Below are 20,966 nucleotides of genomic sequence, written 5' to 3'. Positions count from 1 at the left end.
GGGTTGGGCTTATTTTTGTTTGGTTGTTGTTTGGGGTTTTTTAATTGAGAAAAACAACAACTGTGAATTGCTTGGTTGGTTTTCTTAAGGCAGAGAAGGAAGATTTGGGTTATAGTTTTGGACAGAGAAATCACAGGAACAGAATCATAAACCAGTTTGGATTGCAAGGGACCTTAAAAGTCGCCTACTTCCAATGCCCCAAATTTTCCTCCAAGGGAATGGAAAATCTCAGAAACCACAAAGGAAGTACAAGGATGCCAAGGCCTATTAAATATAATTAAAATATTTCTCCCTTTATTTTTAGAATTGGCAGATGGGGCATTGACACCTCGGAATGAAGGCAGGGGGAGAAGTTCTGAACAGGTACAGAGCTCCTGTGAGGAAGAGTTGTGCCTTATCCCCAAAGGTGGGGAGTAGCTCCTTTAAAAGGAACTTCCCTAATCCTTAGTCTGCAGTTGCTCCAGCTGCCACTCAGGAAAAGGGACAGCAATGCTCAGGGTTCAAAGCTTCTCCCCTCCCTTCAAGCCAAGCAATCAGGAGATGGGATGACACCAACTCCAGTCCCTGGAAAGGCTGGGGCAGAGCGTGAGGCAGATCCCTGCTCCAGGGGCTGGCTGCTGCCCATCCCTCTCCGACAGCAGTCGCTGCAATCCCAGGGCTGGAGGGACGGCAGGGAAAAGGGAGCGTCGGGCTGCTCCCCCTCACGCTGGGCGGGTCTATCAGGAATTTCGCCGCATTTATTCCTGCCCCGGCTTGCTCAGGTTCAGCGAGGCCGGGGCAGAGCTGGGCTGGAGTCGAGCAAACGCCGCAGCCATTCAGAGCTCCTGCTTTTGTTTTGGGATGAGGAAAACTGCTGGTTTTCCACCAGCAGGAGCGGCCAAGTGCGGGCTGCTCCGTGCCTGATAACGGGGGATTAGAGTGGAGGGGAATGGAAAGTGGGAGCTCTTTGTTTTGGGGCTAATTAAATCAATTACGTGCGTTAAGGAGGTGCAAGAACCTCTGGGTGCTGCAAATGCTCAGTGGATTTTGCCCCTTTGTTGCCCCACTGGCCCACTCTGACAAATATTCCCATTATTCCATTGGTGCCACCGCTGCAGGAAGTTACCTGGTGTGTTGGTGTGTGCCAAGGGCTGGGCAGTGCCACCCTGGAGAGACTGTCACCAGGGACTGAGCCAGCTGACAGAGCAGTGCAATTCCTACGGCTGCTTCCCGCTGGAATCACATGGAAAAGAAGGGGAAAAAAACCACACAGAACGAACCAAAATTAAACCACAAAACAAACAACGCGAAACGAAGCCAAAAAAAAATCAATCCAGGAGATCAAACAGGTATTTCTCCCCACAGTAAAATGCTCTGCTAAGTTGTATTAAAAAAAATATTTAAGCCTTTACGACAAGATTGGAACGACAAACGGATTGAAACAGCAATCACTGGTGCGTGGAGATGTTTTTGGCCGAGTGCAGTGGAGTTTTGCTTTCTCCCCAAATTCTAAACCTCTGGCACTGCGGGGATTAGGAGCAGAAAGGCTGACAGATTTAACTCTTGCAGCACGAGTGGCTTCACTATAAGGTGACACCGATAAGGCTGAAACCTGACCGCAGAGTGACTCTCACCCCTCAGAATGTGAGTCCTGCTACTACCACATACTTCGACTTCGGGCACCGGCAGTTAAAGTGACAGCTCATTTCTACAGCGTATCTGTGAAAAAAGCCTCGCAGGAGAAGAGGCTCCTGCTTTATTTATAGGCAAAACAGCTGCTTTCTGCATTCCATGATCTAGGCTGAGGTCTGCTCCAAGTCCTGAGACAGCCTGAGTGTGGAGTTACCTTGTGGGGAAGTAAAACGTGGAGCTGCTTCCCAAAGCAGTGAACGGTGCCTTTTCCACTGGATGAGACACCTCCTCTGGAGCAGCTCTACCGGCGATTAAAGGAAACCACCGGTGAGGTGATTGATCATTTCTGACGGGGCTGGCAGACCGGCCTGGAACAGTTTTAGAAAACAAAATCAAGTTCTCACAGCTGCTTTCCTCTCAATTTCCCTCCCGAAACGCTCATTAAATAAATATACAACAAGCAAAAGCAAATAATGGCCTCGGGTCAAATCAGCCCATTCATGTGGAGGAGATGAAGATCTGCTCCTCACCTGCACACTGATATAACTCTGCTCATACCACCCAGATGAAGGAATTTGCTGCTGCTGCTTTCACCTACTCTATTTTTGGGTGCACATCCTGCTGTGCATCTGCAGCATAAAGCATTATGTCCTTGTATTAGTTAACACTGGGTGCATTACTGTGTATTACTACAAACAGGCATAAAATCACCCCATATTGTTACAAATAAAACTCCCTCCTCGTGTGTAAATACAAGATCCACAAGTGCTGAGCACTTTTTCACGTTCTCCACATTTGCTCTCAAGCAATAACATTCACTGCAACTACAGCTTTCCAGCCCTAAATATTTATTCTTATATGGATTCACGCTCTTAAATCACAGCATTGAAATACCCTGCGCTTCAACCCTCTTATATTTTTATTATCCTTTTAGAGGAGTTCTGTATCATTTCTTTAGATTCATTATTGCTTTTCTCTCCAAAAAGCCACTTCATTTAATGTAGCCACCACTTCCTTCATTTTGTAATATCTGTATAAATGGGGTGGGTGCCTGTGTGTTCTGACATCATTATGAGCATTTTGCCAAGCAGGAATCTGCAATTTTGCCAGTCTCATGCTGAGGGGGGGAGAAATCAATGACAGATTCCAGATTGGTTTGCTCTACATGCACACAGATAAAGTCAAATACAAGCAGTTCCTTTGCCCAGGAATTCCAGCCTGGTTCCCCAGAAGTCAACATAAATCAAGAAAAGGCTCAAAGATCAAGACAGAACAAGACTTCCTGCTGCTTACACAGTTTCAGAATGAATCTCCACAGCCATGAATAATCCCAAATGAACTGTCAGCACGGCACACTTCCCAAAACAGAACATTTACACACACACACACACACTGGGTGAGAGAATGTGAAAGGCTGGTAATTTAGACTCTCCAAATACATTTGGCAATATTCATCAATTCGGTTAAATCTGCTCTGTAGTTCACAGGGGCGCAGAAACTCACACAAAGCACTAAATCCTTGCACACACTCAGGTATTCTAACATCAATTTAAATGCCCAGCTTAATTAAACCAGGCAGGTTTAAGCACAGACAAGCCCTGCAGTGCGTTGCTGCTGAATTATTAAAGAAAGATTGAGGGGAGAAGGAACCACTAAGTTGTAACTCTTTTTTTCCCTCCCTTTCTTTGCCCAAACATCCTCAGTGTAACCATACACAGAGTGTCCAAACAGGAGCTTTGCAGGGCTTTTCCTCCTCTTTGTCTTCCCTGCTTTCTCGAAAGCTGTAACAACTCCTTGGCTCTTTTTTCCTGCAGGGCTGCCAAGCTTCTATAAACGGCCTCCAAAGCTGGCAGCAGACCCACAAGTCTGGTTGCAATTCCCTGCAATATCCCTGCTTTGCCATCTATTTTTGCAGGCATTTATTTCAGAGCCTGCAAGCCAAGGGTGTTTTCCCTCTGCTTTAACTATTCCATCTTAAGGATAAATTCTTTCTGAAATGCTTCCAGCTACCCCTCAGGTGATTCATACATGAAAGAGACTTTAGGAGAGTTTAAAAAGTCAATGTCCTGCACCCAAAATGCTGATTTATTCACTCCTCTTATCTCCCTCCTCTCACTCTCTCTCAGCTGATGTAAGGAGCCACATTTGTGGTGCTTCCCTAGTGCTGCACTGCTGCTCACTTCCCCTTCCAAAGGCAACATTCCCTATGTCTGTTTAGCAAGATGGCTTTTAAAAATAGGAACACAAAATCCAGTGCTGAGTTCGGGATAGTTACGGGAGACACAGCAGGTGCAAATATTCCCTTACACAGCGTTTTCTGGTGATACAACAAAGAAAAACTTCACTTGCAAAGGACTTAAAAGGGCTTTTCAGAGTAATTTTCATCCCAGTGCTTTCCAGATATGGTAACCAAAATATCTTTCACCCTGTAAGTACTGGAAAATGTTTCAAAAAGCCAAATTACACCAGATGAGACTGAGCTTCCTGAAGAGGGGCAGGAAGGTGTCTGTGTCTCCTTAATTACCTGTTGTCCCCAAACTTCTTCCTTTCATCTATTTCTTGCTGTCACAGAATTCCCAGTTGAAGATACAGAATTTAAAGACAGCAGAAATTCAATATGTGGCAATAAATTCAGAAATAAACCCCCCACACCTCAATTTAATATGTAATTTACTGAAATTTGGAGCTGGGGCCAAACCCAGTCTCACATGCAGACACAGGCTTGTACTTTGGTGATGACTCAAAAAATCAGCTCATGTTGTTTGTAGTCAAAAATGCCATGGAATAACTTTTCTGGGTGAGAAACAAGTCATTGTTTAATTTGGATTTTTTCCCCTTCTTGCCTGATGCTGAATACATAAGAGCTATTTGGAGACCAGCTTTTAATTTTCTAGCACAGTAATTTTTGTGTGTTATTGAACTCAACACATTAACGTGGTAGTTGGCTGATCCTGTTGACCCCATTTCAAACCCAGCCAGAGTCAGTCTAAATATTTATCTGCTTTTTGCAGTTCCTTTTACACATCCTCTGGATTTTTCTGTTCAGTGGCAGAACACGGGGAAAATGTTTCTTCCACCCAGAAGCAGACACAAGCTTCTGACATAAGATGGGGCTGCAGCCTCCTCTTTTAATGAAAAGACAGGATCCAATTTTATATTTAATTGCAGGTGCACAAACTGGGAACCCTCTGTGCTTCAGTCCAGACAGGATTTCTGGCACATCCATTATCTTGGATCAGATACCCTGCCACTCATTATTCCCAGGGCTGCAAAGCTGCAGCTCCAGGAGCCATCCCTAAACGTCTCCACTTCCCACTGATGCTCTCCTGACTGACAACTCTCCACACCATTCCTCTCCCTCAGACAGGAAACACTCCAAGTTTGCTGCAAGCAAGAGGGAATTGTTGAAAAAAAAGCAAGCTGAGAAAGGGAAAATGATTGGCTGCTGAAGTGTGAAAGCTTTTTACCATAAAACAATAAAGGTGTCATTTTCAAATAACAAACTAATATCTCAGAATATATTATAAATGCTATCAAAGACTACTAGAAATAACAAAAAATAGATTTTTTTTTATATAGTGTCAGCAATGAATGCAAGTCATTCACACAGCTTTTCCTCCTAAACTTGTCCCTACAGTTTTATTTTAAAAACCTCAGAAAACCTTCTTGTTTCAACATTTTAGGAGTGGGAATCAATTAGAGCACAATAAAGCACCAAACCTAAGTCGAGCTCAGCTCCATTTATTTTATACCAGATACAACAACCCTGCAAGCCAACAATTCAGAAGCAAGTTCTGGAAAGTAAGACAAGGCCTATTTGTAAACAATTATTAAACACAGCCTAATTATGTAATTGTTTCCACAGTTCTCAGGAATGCAATCTGTCTTCCCAGACCTTTTTCCTCAAAGTGTATCAAGCACTAAGAAGTTCTCAGTGTCCTCTTTCAAGCTAAACAAACCACACCAAAATGCTCTCAGAGCCCAGTTTTTAATGACAGAACGATTCAGGTTCAGTGATTTTTCTGTTTCCTTGTGATTAAAATATTCTGTTGAGCCACCCAGAACTCGAGGAGTTTGGGAGATGCTGTTTTTCCTAATCCTGACACACAAGGCAAAGAGCCAAAAAGCTGCCTCCTCCAGGCTCCAGAAGGTCAAACAAGAATAACTGGGATAAATGCAGCCAAGATTCAGCCCTGAAATTTGGAAGTAGAATATGTCAATCATATTACAGTACCCAGAAAAAAGCTCCCATTGCATGTCTTCAGCAGGTACAGGGGGCTCACCTTTCCTCCCCAAACATCCTGATTAAGGCCCTGGACACTCCAATTCCCAGTGCTGCAGAATCCTGGATCTGAAATGCAGCAAAGCAAATTCCTGGATACTTTAGCAGGGCTGCTCTGCTTCATGTTGGCAGCAGTGCCTGCAGTATCAGCCACTTCTCACTCTCCCTCATTCCCTTATTTGACTTTGCTGGCCCCAGCTGAGATATGGGGAATCACAGCTTGTCTACCCAGTCCTCACCCTCACACACATCCCCAGATTCAAGAAAACTCACAAATATTACTGCTATTCCTCTACAGAATAAGAATAAAACATGCCTGTTATGGAAATAACCTGTTCAGCATTGATTAATACACAGGCAGTAACCAGTAGATTGATGTTTTCTCCTTTTAACACATCTAGGAGCTTGAAAATGTTGTGGTTTTTTTTTTTGCTAGACAGAGAGGAATCTTTTGTGTTTAAAAATAGCCCAAAAAGAAAAATACTCTGATTCCTCAGCACCAAGTGCTTAAGGCTGTTTACAAGTGATTGATAAAGCCCAGCAACCCCGCAGGACACCTTTCTGTTATTTCCAAGCACTTAAAAAACAAAACTCTTTCAGAAGCAGCTTTTTTTTTTTTGGTGCATTCTCTTCATTCAGCTTTTACAATCCCTTGTCATCACTTGTCCCAGACACTTGGAGAGCAGTGACACGGATGAAAAAAAGAGCAGCCACGTAAATTTAGGTGCTCAAAGTGAAATTTTGGCTGTGAAGGACCAGCACATGCTCACAGGGCTGTTTAGTATCTTTAGTGTGGGATTTTCAAGACTTATTCTGTGCCTCTATTCCATAGTCCTTTCTACTCCATATAACAACTGACAGTATAAAATATTGCCCAAAACAGGTGTCATTTCAACTATTCGAAATTCCTTCAAACACTATCCAAGTGCAACTCTCCACTTTAAACTTTACACTCCACTAATTGGTGTAAATCTCCAAATTCTGATCTTTTAATAGTTACATTTCAAGGTTTCCTCCTCCCAAGTGTTAGTTTAACACCGGTAGACAAACATCCATATTTAAACTATATTGTAACAAATATGTATATTTTCTCTGCTTATTTTCTCAATAACTTCTTAAAAACAAACAGAAAGAACTACATCTCAAGGATGAATAAATAAGTCATCATTATTATTACCATACAGTGTTGTTCTACCCCACAGATGAGGGTAAAAAGCCAAATAATTTCCATGGAGAAGGAAAAGAGCTAATAACACACTTTTCAGCACTCACCATAAACATAATTTTCCTTCTAGTAATGGAGAAAAGCAGCAGATTTCAGAGAACATAATGGAAAGCAATTTTCAAATCTGTTTTTAAATAGGAGTGATGTACACAGATACTTTCATTTGCAATCACTCCGTGTAAAAAAGCAGATCCCACTTCCCTAAAGGATCCACTCCCCCAGCTCATCTCAGTTGTACTTGGCCATACAAAGGCCAGTAACGTTCCCAGTGGGTGCAGTGGAAGTGCAAAACATTTGTCTCCTCTGTCCCAGGTTCACAATTACAGCAAATGATGGATTTTTGGAATCATGTCTTTGTGAAACCACCTGAAAGGGATATTCCCTCCCATCTGCTTTCAGATTTAACCAGGGATCTCACTGAATAAAAAGGGAATTCCCAAAGACCATCCCTGTTGCCAGCGAAGAAAAAAGTGGAACAGGAGTTCATGTAGCTGCAGGAAGAGCTGGAGGCCAGGTGCAACTAAAACTAGTTCTAACCCACCCAAAACAGTCAGTTATAGATGGGTGAAGTGGTAGAGAAGGGCAACAAAAGTAAAAGTGTCAGGGAAAATAAATCTCAATGGCTACAGAAAATGTTTTTTAAATCTAGAATTGATCTGTGAACATGCACAGTTCAAAAATTAAAGCAGCAGCTCTGGACTAGTTTCAAGTTTTCTCACCCAATTTCTGTTTCAGTTGTACCAGTGATTGCTGCAAGTGTTTGGAGAAAGAAAAAAAAAATCACACAACCTGAATAAAATGGCTCTGCATGGGTACTCACCAAGGAGCAATCAGAGTACAGGGACAGATCTCTTCAAATAAGGAGAGCAGATAATTCAAAACACACACTCCTGGCTGGAACAGAAACAGGCACAGCAAACAGAAACGGGACAAGAAACAGGAGGATGAGCGAACACAGGAGGGCACGGTTTCTGTTCAAAGTTTGGGTTTCTACAACGACCTTGGCTGCTGGGTGGTTTAGTTGCAGTGGCAAAATAAAAACAAAACAGGAGATTCCACGGTTGTCGGAATCAAAAATTAGACAGGAAGGGAAATGACAGAAAATCGAATGATTTTGGCAGAAATTCAAGCAGAAAAATCGAATCCAGTTGATGTTTTCGTTATTTCCTTTTAAAAATTCTCTTTGAGAGATTTTTCTTATTGCCATTTTATTTCAACAGTTTGTTGGGGGAACATCTTGCATTTATATATTTTGGCATAACGCTCAGGCTTTTTATCACTTAGGAGCAGTTGCTGATACTGTCTTAGTAGTTGTGTTTCAGCATTTGGTAACTTAAAACCTTCCAAATCCCAGTGAACTCCATCCACACAGAACCAGTGGCAGCATCCACCAACCTGAATTATTAACCTGAATGAATTTTATTTTGTGATCATGCTGATGATAATAAGCCAGCAAAGGCACTGAAAAAGATCAAAGTAAAAGTAATCATCTCTGAATAATGAGGCCTCTTCCCATCACCAACTGTTGATGTTTCCTTGGGGACTGGGCAGGTGGAAGCCTAATTTGGTTGCATTTTTTGTGTGCACTGAGAGCACTCAGTGACTTCAAAGAGGGCCTAAAACAGGGAGCACAGGAGGATCAATACCTGTGGAAAGCAGTGTTGGTGGATTTAAATGTAACAGGCAATAATGCAGCAGAATATTTGATGGCTGGCAAGGGAAAAATATGACTAAGAAAATGTCCTTTAAGCACAAGCCTGAAGAACGTGATGAACATCTGCCTTGTTTTCCAGGTCTTAACACTTACCACAGGGTTGGCTTCACATGCAACACATCCAAAAATGCTGTTCAGTGTGAGTTTTACAAGAAATAAATTCCATGATTGTTCCTCTTTGAGCAGAGCGACCCCAGCACCAGGGGAATTGTGGGGGTTTTTTTAATCCCTGCCAATGAGACAGACGAGAGAAAACAAAAAAACCTGTTTCTCTGTATGCAAAAGAGGAGCAGGTAGATCTAAAACGTGGCAAAACCCCAAAGGCTTATCTGCAGCTAAAACATGAGATGAAGTTAAAGAGGAAAAAAATAAGTAGAAATGGGAATGTCCCTGTTTGAGGGAGCCCTGGTGCCTCTGGTTTTCACCTGGCAGCTCCAGCTGTGCACAGCAATCACACACTCCCTGCTCACAGCCCGGCCCCATTGTCTCGAGGGGCTTTTGTTTAGTCTGTGGTACGTGGCTGTGTTTTAAAATAATAATAAAAGAGGCCTCTGCGTTATCAGAACTCGCGCCAAGCAACTACAAAGAATTTTGATGGCTCTTTTATTCACACGGGGCTTTAATCTGCAACAATTACCTTCCTCCAGCCCGTGTGTGTTCCCTCTTTGTCACTGACAGGGAATATAAAAGCCAGGATAACTGAGATTTGGGCTACAAGCCGCTTGGATACAACCTTTTCACTGCAACGTTTAAAGCATTGGCTGCTCCTGAGGTTCAATCCTCAGTCCCTCACTTGGGCAAAATGCTCATGGATCTGGAATCTTTTTTCACAATGGATTGACTGGCCTAGGAAAGCAAGGCTGCTCCCTCGATTTCCTAGGCAACGTGATCATATGGAGCTGACTCCACACACACCTTCAGGAGATCAACCAAAAATAGGGAGAATTAGGTTTTATTCCTGTATTTCTTTCACTTCAAGATCCAGGAATATCAGGGACAATGTAAAGCATCTGGAACAGACCTGCCATGTTTCAAATAACACAGGATTCTTTGCAAAAATCTTTTTCCTATAAAATAAGTCCCTTTGTTTGTGCCCACCACTGGACTCACTGCTAGAATTATTCTTTAAACAAGGCGTCACTGTATTTACTGTGTTGGTGGTAACTGGTAACTTCTCAGGGGTTTAAGTTCTTACTAGTTTCCAATTGCATAAATAAATTAACATGAAAGGAACTGCAGCTTTAATGTGAACTCTTAATACTTTGAGGCTAATAACAATGAAACCCCTCACAAATTTGGTAATATTTACCAAGACTTACCATCTCTGGCCACACTACAATTCATCAAAACTCTGTAATTAATTATCTTGATGGAGATGAATCTGGCAAATGTGTGAACTGTCAGGCACACCCACAGACACCTGAAAGGGAAGTTCTGCAGGTATTTTCTTTACTCCTATAAACAATCTTTCATTTCAAGTGTTTAACTTCTTGCTAAACACCTGTAAATGTAAGATAGTGCAACAATGGAGCAGTGAGCAAATTGTAAATCAGAGCCTTCAGTTTTCCTCATCAGCAGTGAGCTGTCTTGTTTAAGTAATGGCAAACATAAAAGGTCACATCCTAAAAAAAAATCTGTCAAAAATTTAAATTAAAGAAACATGATCTCTACACTGAATAAAATGAGCTGTCATCATTCTAAACATAACTCAGGTTCACATTTATCACAGCCAGATTTCATTTTTTTTCCCTGCAAATAATTTATTTTGGTGTTCAGAAACTCCAAATGCCGTTAAATAAAGGCAGGGAGTCTCCCTGCACGGCATCCTAAATAAATTTGAGAGCTCCTCCACGATCTAAAGCTGTTTTCTTGTCAGTCTTGATAAAAAGAGCAGGGCTAGAGAGTGGTACTCAAATTACAAACATAGTATGTGCTTCCTCCTCAGGATCCTGGAGACCAGGGGAAGTAAACACTGAATTACTGAGCTGAAAGTGAGACAAGTTCTAACAGCCTCCAGCTCTTCAGTCAAAGAGGGAGAGTCAATGGTATAAAGCACTTGAATCCACCACTTTCAGCAGGGCTTGTTTTATGTGGCACAAAGAGGCTTGGCTGTGGGAAAACATCCTAAATATGAAGTGGTTCTGAAAACTCTGAGGTGCCTCTCTGTGCTTAAACACATCTCAAAGTGTGACCAGTGAACGCTACTTTTACTTGGGCCTGGGACAAAAATCAAACAGGAGGAAAAAAAAGGTTCTTTTTAAAGAAGGGATGTCAAGGTTTGAACTCTGAAATAGGGTCCCACTATGGCCAGTGTGAGATCCCACACTCACCAGACTTTAAAACAGTCCCCCAATTCTAAATTGCAGCATTAAAGTTTAGTACACTCCACGATGTATTAATATACTTTTTTTTTTGTTTTTTGCAAACCTAATAAATTAAATCTCTGGTTAGTATTTTTTTCATGGAGAAACAAGGATGCTCAGCACCTGAGTGAGGAACTCTTGTACCTCATAACCTTATATCATATAACAGAAGGACCCAACCTCCAAGTGACCATTTAAACAAATATCCTTGCTTAGGGGTGCAGTCTCTGGAACCCCAGTGGAATTTCTTGTGTGAATATGTCCCTTTAACCGGTGTTTAACTAAAAGATATTAGAAATGGGAAATATTAAAACATTCAAATGCAGTTCTGGTCACAGTAAGAAGTGCTGAAGTTGTAAAAAACACACTGACTCCAAGTGTATTCTTCAGAGCGGTGCCCTGCATGTAGTGATCACAAATATGCACCACTGGGTGTGACTGCTCATAATTCTTTTGTTTTGGTTTGTCCTTGGCTGTTCAGGGCAAAAAACACTCTAATATTCTGTGCCATTAGTCATCTCAGAGGTGACCTATCTGTTAGAACAAGAGAACTCCAGCCATGCAAAAACCGGGACTGGCAAAACAACCTGGAGAGGACCGACAGCTCATATAAAATATGTTTATAAACAACATGTGCTCCAGTTCTCAACGTGAAAAGGAAATTTCTCATTAGGTTTGCTGGCCAGCTTTCAGAATCTCAGAGAAAGTAAACCATTAAGCAGTTAATACAGTCATATCTATGTATAATGGATACCTCATGCCATCAGTGTTTTTTCCCCTCCCCTGGACTTTATTCCCTTGTATCTTTTTCCCTGTTGTTCAAAAAGAACTAAACCAGAAGGATTTAGAGGTGATGTGCACATAAATTCACTTTCTCTCACCATAGACTTGTGTATAAATGAAGAGCTAACAACAAATCCCATCTATTTTGTCAAAAATAACAGCACTTGAGGACTGTGAGTTAAGGTTTGTTTGAACTCAGGTGGTAGTTGATGACATCTGAAAACACTTTTTTTCTTCTCCTGGCTGAGATGCAACCAGTTGTGTCAGAACTGTGCTGCAGTCCCAGTCAAGCAAGAGACCAAAATAAATGAACTGCAGCATAATATGAACAAGCAGCAACATTTAAAGCTGGGTGGCAAAACCTTAGAACAGATCATTTACCAGAGCAGGAGGATCCAAGAGGCCCATCAGACCGAGTACATCCATCCCACAAGAAATACATGGAATCACACAATTGCCTCAAAACTCACTTTATCTCCTGGGTCACAACATTACTTTGATGTTTAAGCAGCAGACAACCCCTTAACCTACTTTAAAAACGACCAGTGAATCATGTGTTCTAGAGAGGAGAGGATAGAGAAAATCCCAAGGCTGCTTTACCTGAAAAAATGGATGTGGTCAAAGGCAGCACAAGCAAAAATAAGGCCCCACATCCCACGTGCTCCAAGAGCATTCCCAGAACCACAGCTCCAGCCTTGCCTGCTGTTACAGCTCACCCCAAGAAGCAGGATGCTACTTGCCTTCCTCACTGCTGCAGGAAAGGTGCTTCTCTAAATACTTTTTAAAGCCAGAGAGGAGCCAGAAGGTCCTCAGGATTCTGGATTCCCCTCCACTTCCCAGCCCCATCCCAGGGTTAGCACTAACAGCTGGTCCCTGAGCACTGAATGCAACATCATCACACCCATCACTCAGCAAAAAACAAACCTTCCCCCAGGATTTGGAGCCCCAAGGCCCAAGGGGAAGATGTTCAGGATTTTATTGTGCTCTAATTCTTTCTTTGTTAGGCAACAGGCCCCAACCTCCCAGTCATTTCCCCTGAAGGGTGAATTCAGCAGCATGTCACCTTTTTTTTTTTTAAGTTTTAACACACTCAAATCCCAGGTCAAACACAAGCAGGTTTCAAATCAGTCAGCACTTCCCACAGCAAATTTGGTAAGAAATTTCCCTCACGCTAAAACCCATGAAATCCTTTTTTACCACCCCCTCGGTTTTTTCCAGTAGTATCCACAACATTCCAGGCAGTTTCCAAACCCCCTGTTCTTGCCTTGAGAAGTTCACAGTGCAGGCAATAAAAGGCCATGGGAGAGGCACACCCACACCAGTGGCCTGGACAAGAAACACACCCCAAAAAAGTCTGTCTGGATCTCGTGGAATTCTTTTCCACTGCATGGAGTGTTATCACTGTTGGATCCCAGGTTCCTGCACAGATTCTCACCTCTCCTAGATGCTGAAATAAGGTGGGACAATTCTGTTGGGCCTCACTTTTACAAAGATGATGATTACTCACAAGTTTCAGTCCTTATGAGTCAGGTCCATCACCTTCAATAACTCCACTAAAACGTTCTTCACTGTGTCCTGCTGTCCAGACAAAGAAATTAAAGGAGACAAAACAGGTTAACCAAACAATGCAATATTAATGTGAAGAAGTGAGTACTCACACAAGTCATTTCAGGATGGAGTTAATGTAGTTTTGATCTCTAAATATTATTTATGTTTGGGCTGCAGTGGGACCAAGTTAAAATGTCACTTGTCTAAGGTACAAACCCCAACGCTCTCCTTAAACCAGTTAAATAAATATTACTGAAATTTGTAAAGTCAACCAATCTTTCAGAGAGGAAAAAAACCCCTGTAATTCAGGTACCAACCCTCCCTCTCCAATAGCACAGGGGAGTTTATGCAGTGGACTGAGGCTGAGCTGCAGAGACTTGACATAATTCCTTCATCACGACAGTTCCTAAAGAAAGAAGGGGGAAAATTACCCCAGAAAAACATTCTTGCTGCACTTTGGAGATGATGTGAAATGTTATATGTTAAACGTTATATATATTTCATTTACCCAAATGAAATAGAACCTCTGAGCCTTTAGAAAGAGGTTTTCTTGCTAGAGGAGTATTAATAATGCTGAAACAGAAGCTCAAAAAGCTGTGCAAATAAACATGTTGAGAGGCTTTCACATCTTCCAGCACCACACAAACACCTGAATCAAACATGAGGCAAGAACCTGCATAAATCAGGCAATAAAAATACAAAACATTGCCTCAGTTCCAGCCAGGTTATCACATGAAAAGTTTAAAAGGCAAATTACAGTAATTTAATCTGTATCCCTCTTTCAGAATTATGTCAGGATTTCATGCCAGGATGAAAGTGCTGGACCCCAAAGTGACATCACCAGGAACTGTCAGGCATTTAAGGCCAATAATAACAATTTGTTTCAAGGAAATTCCTTGTTTAAGAAGAAAAATGCATCATATGACACCGGCAGGGGAGAGCCAAGACTTTGGTGGCTGAGAGCAGAGAGAGCACAGCTGTAATGAGAGGGAAAAGTCACCTTGGAGTGTAACACAATTCCCAGAAGAAATTCCAGAAGAAATCCATTTCCAGCGAAGAACTATATAAATATCACAGGCAAGAGAACGTCAGGACAGCAATGGGAGAAGGTGGGAAAGGAAAGTGGGCTGTGGAGAGAAGGGAAATAAGGAAATAGGGCTCAGGGATTCTTTGGTTAGATGAGGAAGAAGTTGGGAATGGTGCCTGATGGGGGGGCACTGTGCCCTGAGATGTTCCTCACAGAGCCAGGGCAAACACTGCAGCATTGCCTGAAATAAATAAATAAATAAATAAAAAGAAAGAAAGAAAGAAAAAGAAACAGATTTTCTTGCTTTTGCTACTTCAGGATTCCAAATGGAAACTGGGTCTAAGAAAAGGTAGAGTAAATTTAGTTTTAAATAAGGGACTTTGCAGTGAAAATTACAAAGGGTGGTATAAACAAGAAAAGAAGATTTTCTTCAGTAGTTAGATATTTACCTGGATAATTCCATGAGGATTCCTCCAATCCCAGATAAATTCTTGCCTGGCCCAAATCAGAGTTCCCTTCAAGCCCTATTTGTGCCCTTCTGCAAGTGCTAAAGGGCCACTGCAGCTGCTCCAGGTTTCAGGGACTTCCATCAGTGCTCTGTTCCAAAGGAGCCTCACCTGGCACTTGTGGAATAGGGGAAACAAGAACAGGGAAGAGAGGAAAAATACAGGATATTCTGAGAGAACACCATGCCATCTCCTGCCTTACTCTGTCCTAATTACTGGAGACTTTTGCCTCCTGCCAGAATTGGATGCAAACCTGTCAGCTGGGAACTGGATGTCTACAGCAACCCTAAAAATCTCCAAAAAACATCCTCCAAAGTCCAGGTAGAGCAGAGTGATCCAGAATTGTCATATGGAGGGGCACCCCTTCATAAAGCTCATCTCCTGTAGATATTTGTGATTCTTCAGTGTAGTGAACTAAAATGAAGTTTTAAAATTACCAAATTATCAAGTTGGAGGAGAATTCCTGCAGCCTCCTTCCATAATGTCCCAGTTTTCAGTCAATTCTGTGGCCCTCCAAGCACTTGGAAACTAAGATTTTAACTTGGTTGTTGGAAAATCATGGAAAAAAATTCCAGTATTTATTTAAAAATAAATCTGACTAGACTGACTTCACTCACTGATACTCTCACATTTAAATACTCACAAGCACCAAGTTTTCTTTATCAGAATATTTTATGGCTCCAGTTCAGTTCCCCACTTTCCTGGTACCTTATATTTAGGTTAGTTCCTCCTCTTCATTTGAATGAAATCACACATCTGGCATTCTCTAGGCATTAACATACCTTTTCTCTTCACCCTTGTTCTACTGTTTCCTCTGAAGCCACCACAAACACTTCTTTTTTAATGTAGCTCTACACAATTTTAATAATAAAAAAAGCCCTCCATGTCAAATTTCAGGAATAATTGTAGCTGCAAACAATTAGAAATTGGGCTATTAAAAAAAAAATCAGCAAATAAATTCTTAATGTATTTGTGGTGCAATCACAAAAAGCACCAAATTGTTCCATGTTGAAAAAAAAAAATCTTATCTACCAAACATTTGTTTCTTAAAACAATTCCAGACATGTGACACTGTGCAAAGAAAAAAAAGCATTAATAGTATCTACCAAGGCTGAGCTCTGTTTTTCCAAGTGTTCCAGTGACCACCAAGAGATCTTAAATTTCTTATTAGGAGAAAAAAAGTCAATTTTGCTCAAAAAAAAATGCACTTCTGCCCAGAAATCACTTGAGCAAAACTATAGATATGGTGTCTAGAATCTGCATAAAAATGTTCAATTCATTTGCTCGGTCCAGATCTTTGTTTTGGCGAAAAGAAATTAATTTTATGTGAGGAATAAATCCCTAACAACTCTTAAATCAACAGCAGAGCCAGGAGACAGCGAGGTACAACAGCAGTGCCAACACTCCTTCCCAGTAAGGACACCTGACATGCAGATTAGTCCCACCAGGAATGTTTTATTGATCACAGCCTGTCATATGACAGTCCCTCTGCTATTTATGTACAATTAGCATCAAGTTTCATCCTGGGCTATTGCCACTTTGGATTTAATTTTACTTGGATCTGGCTGCTGGTGAACGCTTCTTCTGCACTTGCATCCCTTGGTGTGAGAGCTGTTTTCTCCTGGAATTGCTGGGATATATTTCCAATGCTGCAGTTCATCACTTGTGCCTTAAATCCAGTGTTTTCAAAACGCACACATCACCAGTCCCAGGTTTAATCACATGTCAGGCAGGAGCACAGACGTGGACTGGGATTAAGGGGTTTTTTTAGCTTTTCACCCCAAAACGAAGGGAATGCTTTACAGTGATAATCTCACCTGTGTTCCAGCAGCTCAGGAGGAAGGAAAGAGGATCACTCCGGCAGAACCAGGAGTGATCTCAGCACAAAATGACGTGGGTGGGTCGGGCGGCTCTCGCTTGAAATGCAGGGACCGGCCCCCGACCTGGAAAGCACTTTCTCCTGGGATTGTCGTGTCACTCAGTGCCCGGGAGCTGCACAACTCCAGCCCCGTGTTGGAAAGAGAGGGGGCAGTGAAGCCCCACAGGGAGCAGTTTAGATTTGAAGAACAACATTTTACGATGTACTTTAACAACAACAACAAAAAAAACCCAACAAAAACCCACACCAAAATTCACATTAGTCCTGCGTAATTGTATCTTGGTTCGGCCATTTTAGAGTTTGTCAAACACCAAACTCCACGGGTGGGGATCAAACATTACAATTAACAGCAGAGTTCCAACTGGCACCAGTTAAAGAGGAGACAGAGCCCAGGCTTTGCTCCCTCCCAGTGGGGAGTTAACCAGGATGCTTTGAATCACTGTCTCCTCCACAAGGCTTTTGGAAATGTTGGGTTTATCAGTGCTTGACCTTCCTCTTTTTCCTTCACTTCCCACAGCAAAGTTTGGGGGTGTTTAGAACACCCCTGTGACACAGCAGGCCCAGGGGACAGGTGTCACATTGCAATCTAACCACACACTGGGGTTGGCAGGATAGGGGACTAATAGCTTGTATTCCTACAGGAAGGTCAAACATCATGAAACCACTTGGAATTTCCTAGAATCATAAAATCATTTAGGCTGGAAAAGGCCTCTAAGATCATTTAGTCCAACCCAGCACTTCCAAGTCCACGATTAAACTATGTCCCTAAGACCATTTCCACATCACTGTGATGAAATTCCTAAAGAACTAAGGAATATACAGGTAGGGAAGAGAAAAAACCTGAGATGTGAACACAGGGAAAAAAAAATCTGCATTGGTTCTACAACCTTCCTGGCTCCAAGGACACAAAGAACTGTTTGTTTGTTTGTTTGTTTAAAAACAACTAAAGTCAAGATATTAATTTTAGAGTTAAATGGGAAAAAAAGAAAGCTATGAGCCCCTGATATAGTAAAAAGTAAGAAAATAGAAAACTTGGTGTTTTCTTGGGGTGAGGGTGCAGTTTAAAAGACTGAAAGTCTTACACCCAAAAGCAGATAGTTTTTTACTTTACTGTAGTTTTTTAATCTGTTACCCTGAGCAAGATATTTTTTTTTTCCCCAGACCACTGGCTTACTGTAGAGATAAATTCAGACCAATTTTTAGTCTCTGATGGCAGATCCCTTCTGCCTCTCCCCAGGGGGTCACAGAGCACTCCTAATCAGCACCAGTGTGCCCTCCTTTTAATCTGTGCCCCCTTTACTGGCCAGGAATGGGTTTTAAGGAAAACCCACAGCCAAAACATAAGTGTTGTGAAGTGCAGTGAGTCATGGGAGTGCTGAGCTGACCTTCTGCAGTCCCAAGGAATGCTAAACAAACCCCTGCAAGTCACTGCCACCCTGCCAGCCTCACACTGACCAATTCCATGGACACAGATAGTATCCAAGGCACTCTCAGAGCAGCCTGTGCTAATATTGGCTCCTGAAGCCCATTGAAAGGAGTGCCAGAGGTCACAAACCATCTCTGGCAGCATGCAGGGAGTCTGGTTGGAACTGGGAAAGCAACACTCATTTGCCTGCTGCTTATTTCTTGTCTTGAAGGCATCTTGAGCTGTTTGAGCTTTAAGAAAAAGACTTTGCCTTCTCAGAGTTTGCCCAGGGTATTCTGAAGTGCAACAAAAGATCATCCTCCTGCTTACCTTTATTAATGGAGCATTAATTCAGCATCGTGTTTCAGTATCAGCTCTAAGTGTTCTATGCTGACATATCTTTCTAGAGTCAGTTAATGCTACAGAAAATTGGTGGTGATGCCACTAAATGCAGCCAGAACTGAGAACTAGGTTTTCAAATTGAAGGGTAATTTTTTTGTATGGCCCACAAAAGAGAAAAGAAAGAGAGCAAGGAGATCTTCCTCTTTGCATTTTAGCCATCTGGTTGCTGAACAAAAGTCATCTTTCCACATGAGGTTACTGGATGGGCTGTTAGAGAACAGGATTCACACAGAGCAAGGAACCTTTTGAGGAGTTAAATGTAGAATTTGTGCCTGAAATTTTATACAGAAGCACTGTATAAAGGCATTGAAACAACGTTTGCAGTTATTGCATAAGGTTATCATTCTTTCCTAGATTCAGAGTTAACTCTCACAAAGCAAGGATGTGCAAAATAGTAACACAAGCAGCTCTTAAATACCACTTTCCAGTAGCTTGCAAGACATTTGTGAAGCACATTGCTAAATCTTATCTATATAGTTTAATTTTAACACCTGCTATCAGCTTGTTCTGACCAGTGCTGTAAATCACAGTGATAACCTGAACTGCTTGTCTTCTGAATTGTCTCTGCTGCAGTGTCAGAGTTTAGTCACCACTTAGTGATGCACTTCCCATGTACTTAAAACCACACTGGGTGCCCTGTATTTTACAATCACCCTGAACTGAAAACGTGCCCTGTCTGACTAACTTTGAATTGCTCCAGCTTTTATCTCTCCTGATATGAGTTTCTAGAAAGATGCAGCTGTTCCAGCCACCATAAAATATGTGAATATTATTGGTTGTATCTAAGCAGAACAGGCAAACCACTTTCAGCTTCACCACAGGACGGATTAGTGCTGGTTTAGGTCTCACTGGGTTCCCAAAATCAGCAAATTCCTGACCATCTCCCTGTCTTATCATTGCCTTTGTAAATGGCCAGAGACTCATGGCTGGGAGAAAGGACTGGGAAGGTGGATTGAGTCTGTAAACTTGCTAAAGAACTGGATCATTACAAGGTGTGCAAAGAGGAAAAGCCATATTTACCAGGAATTAATTGAACATAATTTGCAGGAAGGTCTTTGGTATCCACTGTGGCAAAGGCTGCATTTCATGAACACTTTGAGAGTGTTTCTGAACAAGCCGAGGACAGAATAAGAAAAAAGAGAAATGAAAAATGGGAATAATGATACTGACATCTTATTATACTAATGATACCTCAGTAATTTAAGCTGCACACTTCTTATGCCAAGAAAAATAATGCCATAGTATTCTTGTCACCTGTTAAAATGAGAGTTCAGAGGCACTATTGAAACACAAGAAAAACAAGTCAGTTTACAGCAAGGGAAACCCCATCCTTTGCAAATAACCAGACCCAAAACATGCTGTGTGACCCTCAGCTCCAGCTCCAATTGTAACATGCATTTCACCAGGTTTTCTTCCTGTACTTCCTTTTCTTTTGGAGGTTCACACTGGTTAATGAAACTCCTTTGTGACTGTAGCACATTCATTCACAAGGCATTGGGGAATTCTTACTTCACTCTGGTCAAACAATTCACTGATTCCTTTAGAGAAAAACTGTGCTAAATAGCTGGGCTGTTGTCATGACCCTTCACCCAGATTTTTTGATGGGAGTTACTAAAATGTCATGTAAAATTAAATTAAACAGCATTGATTGAGTTCCTACCAAAAGTGAAAGCAGAAAGGTAAATTATCTATTATGTCTAGCAGATGAAATTCGGGCAAACAGCTCTTTCTTGTGGATGAAAGAGTTTTACATTAGGACTTACCACTGATTTCCACTCCATGTCCCTGTGAAACATAAATAGCTACAAGCAAATATTATTGCATGGCTGCCTACGTGTGCTCTGACACAACGCACAGGGAAGGACTAAAAGCTGAAGTCAGTTCTTATCAAAGCCCATCCTATTTCTGTCCATCACTTCTCTCATTTTGAGTCGTGCTTGCTGTCATTTTCCTGCAGAATTATCACACGAAATTCCTGCAGAATTATCCTGCAAAATTATTCCTGCAAAATTATCACAATAGTTTTCAGTGAACAAACACTGGTAAAACATTTGCAGTCTCTGGCACCATAAAGAGCAGATTTAGATTAGGGGGATTAAAGCAAATTTCCCTTATTAAAAGGACGTGATAGATCACCCTAGACTCTTTTCCTCCCCTCAGATGAGGACAGCACTTTCAGGAGCGCTCAGCCTTTTCCACACGGGATCTCCTGGGCAGGTAT

The 20,966-nt window shown here is 41.8% G+C and overlaps 2 long non-coding RNA genes across 4 annotated transcripts in view; both read right to left on the bottom strand.

Annotated features, from left to right (window-relative positions):
- Window positions 1–20,966, bottom strand: part of LOC108500651 — a 190,385-nt gene that overhangs the window by 1,837 nt on the left and 167,582 nt on the right. The gene's annotated exons all lie outside the window — the stretch shown is intronic.
- LOC108500649 lies at window positions 1,105–14,698 on the bottom strand. 3 transcript variants are annotated; one of them, XR_001875931.1, is made up of 6 exons: window positions 14,527–14,698; window positions 13,486–13,556; window positions 8,926–9,061; window positions 7,939–8,012; window positions 1,826–1,979; window positions 1,105–1,212 (listed from the first exon to the last, which is right to left on the bottom strand). It is a non-coding gene; the product is annotated as an uncharacterized LOC108500649 (long non-coding RNA). The 3 variants fall into 3 exon arrangements; XR_001875932.1 differs by having other exon boundaries at window positions 13,486–13,553; XR_001875930.1 differs by lacking the exon at window positions 14,527–14,698 and having other exon boundaries at window positions 13,486–13,626.

Source organism: Lepidothrix coronata, unplaced genomic scaffold (assembly GCF_001604755.1).
Source record: "Lepidothrix coronata isolate B3197 unplaced genomic scaffold, Lepidothrix_coronata-1.0 Scaffold92, whole genome shotgun sequence".
NCBI classification, from domain to species: domain Eukaryota; kingdom Metazoa; phylum Chordata; class Aves; order Passeriformes; family Pipridae; genus Lepidothrix; species Lepidothrix coronata.
Note: the sequence above shows the minus strand (reverse complement) of the source record. Positions and strands in the feature narration are given on the sequence as shown.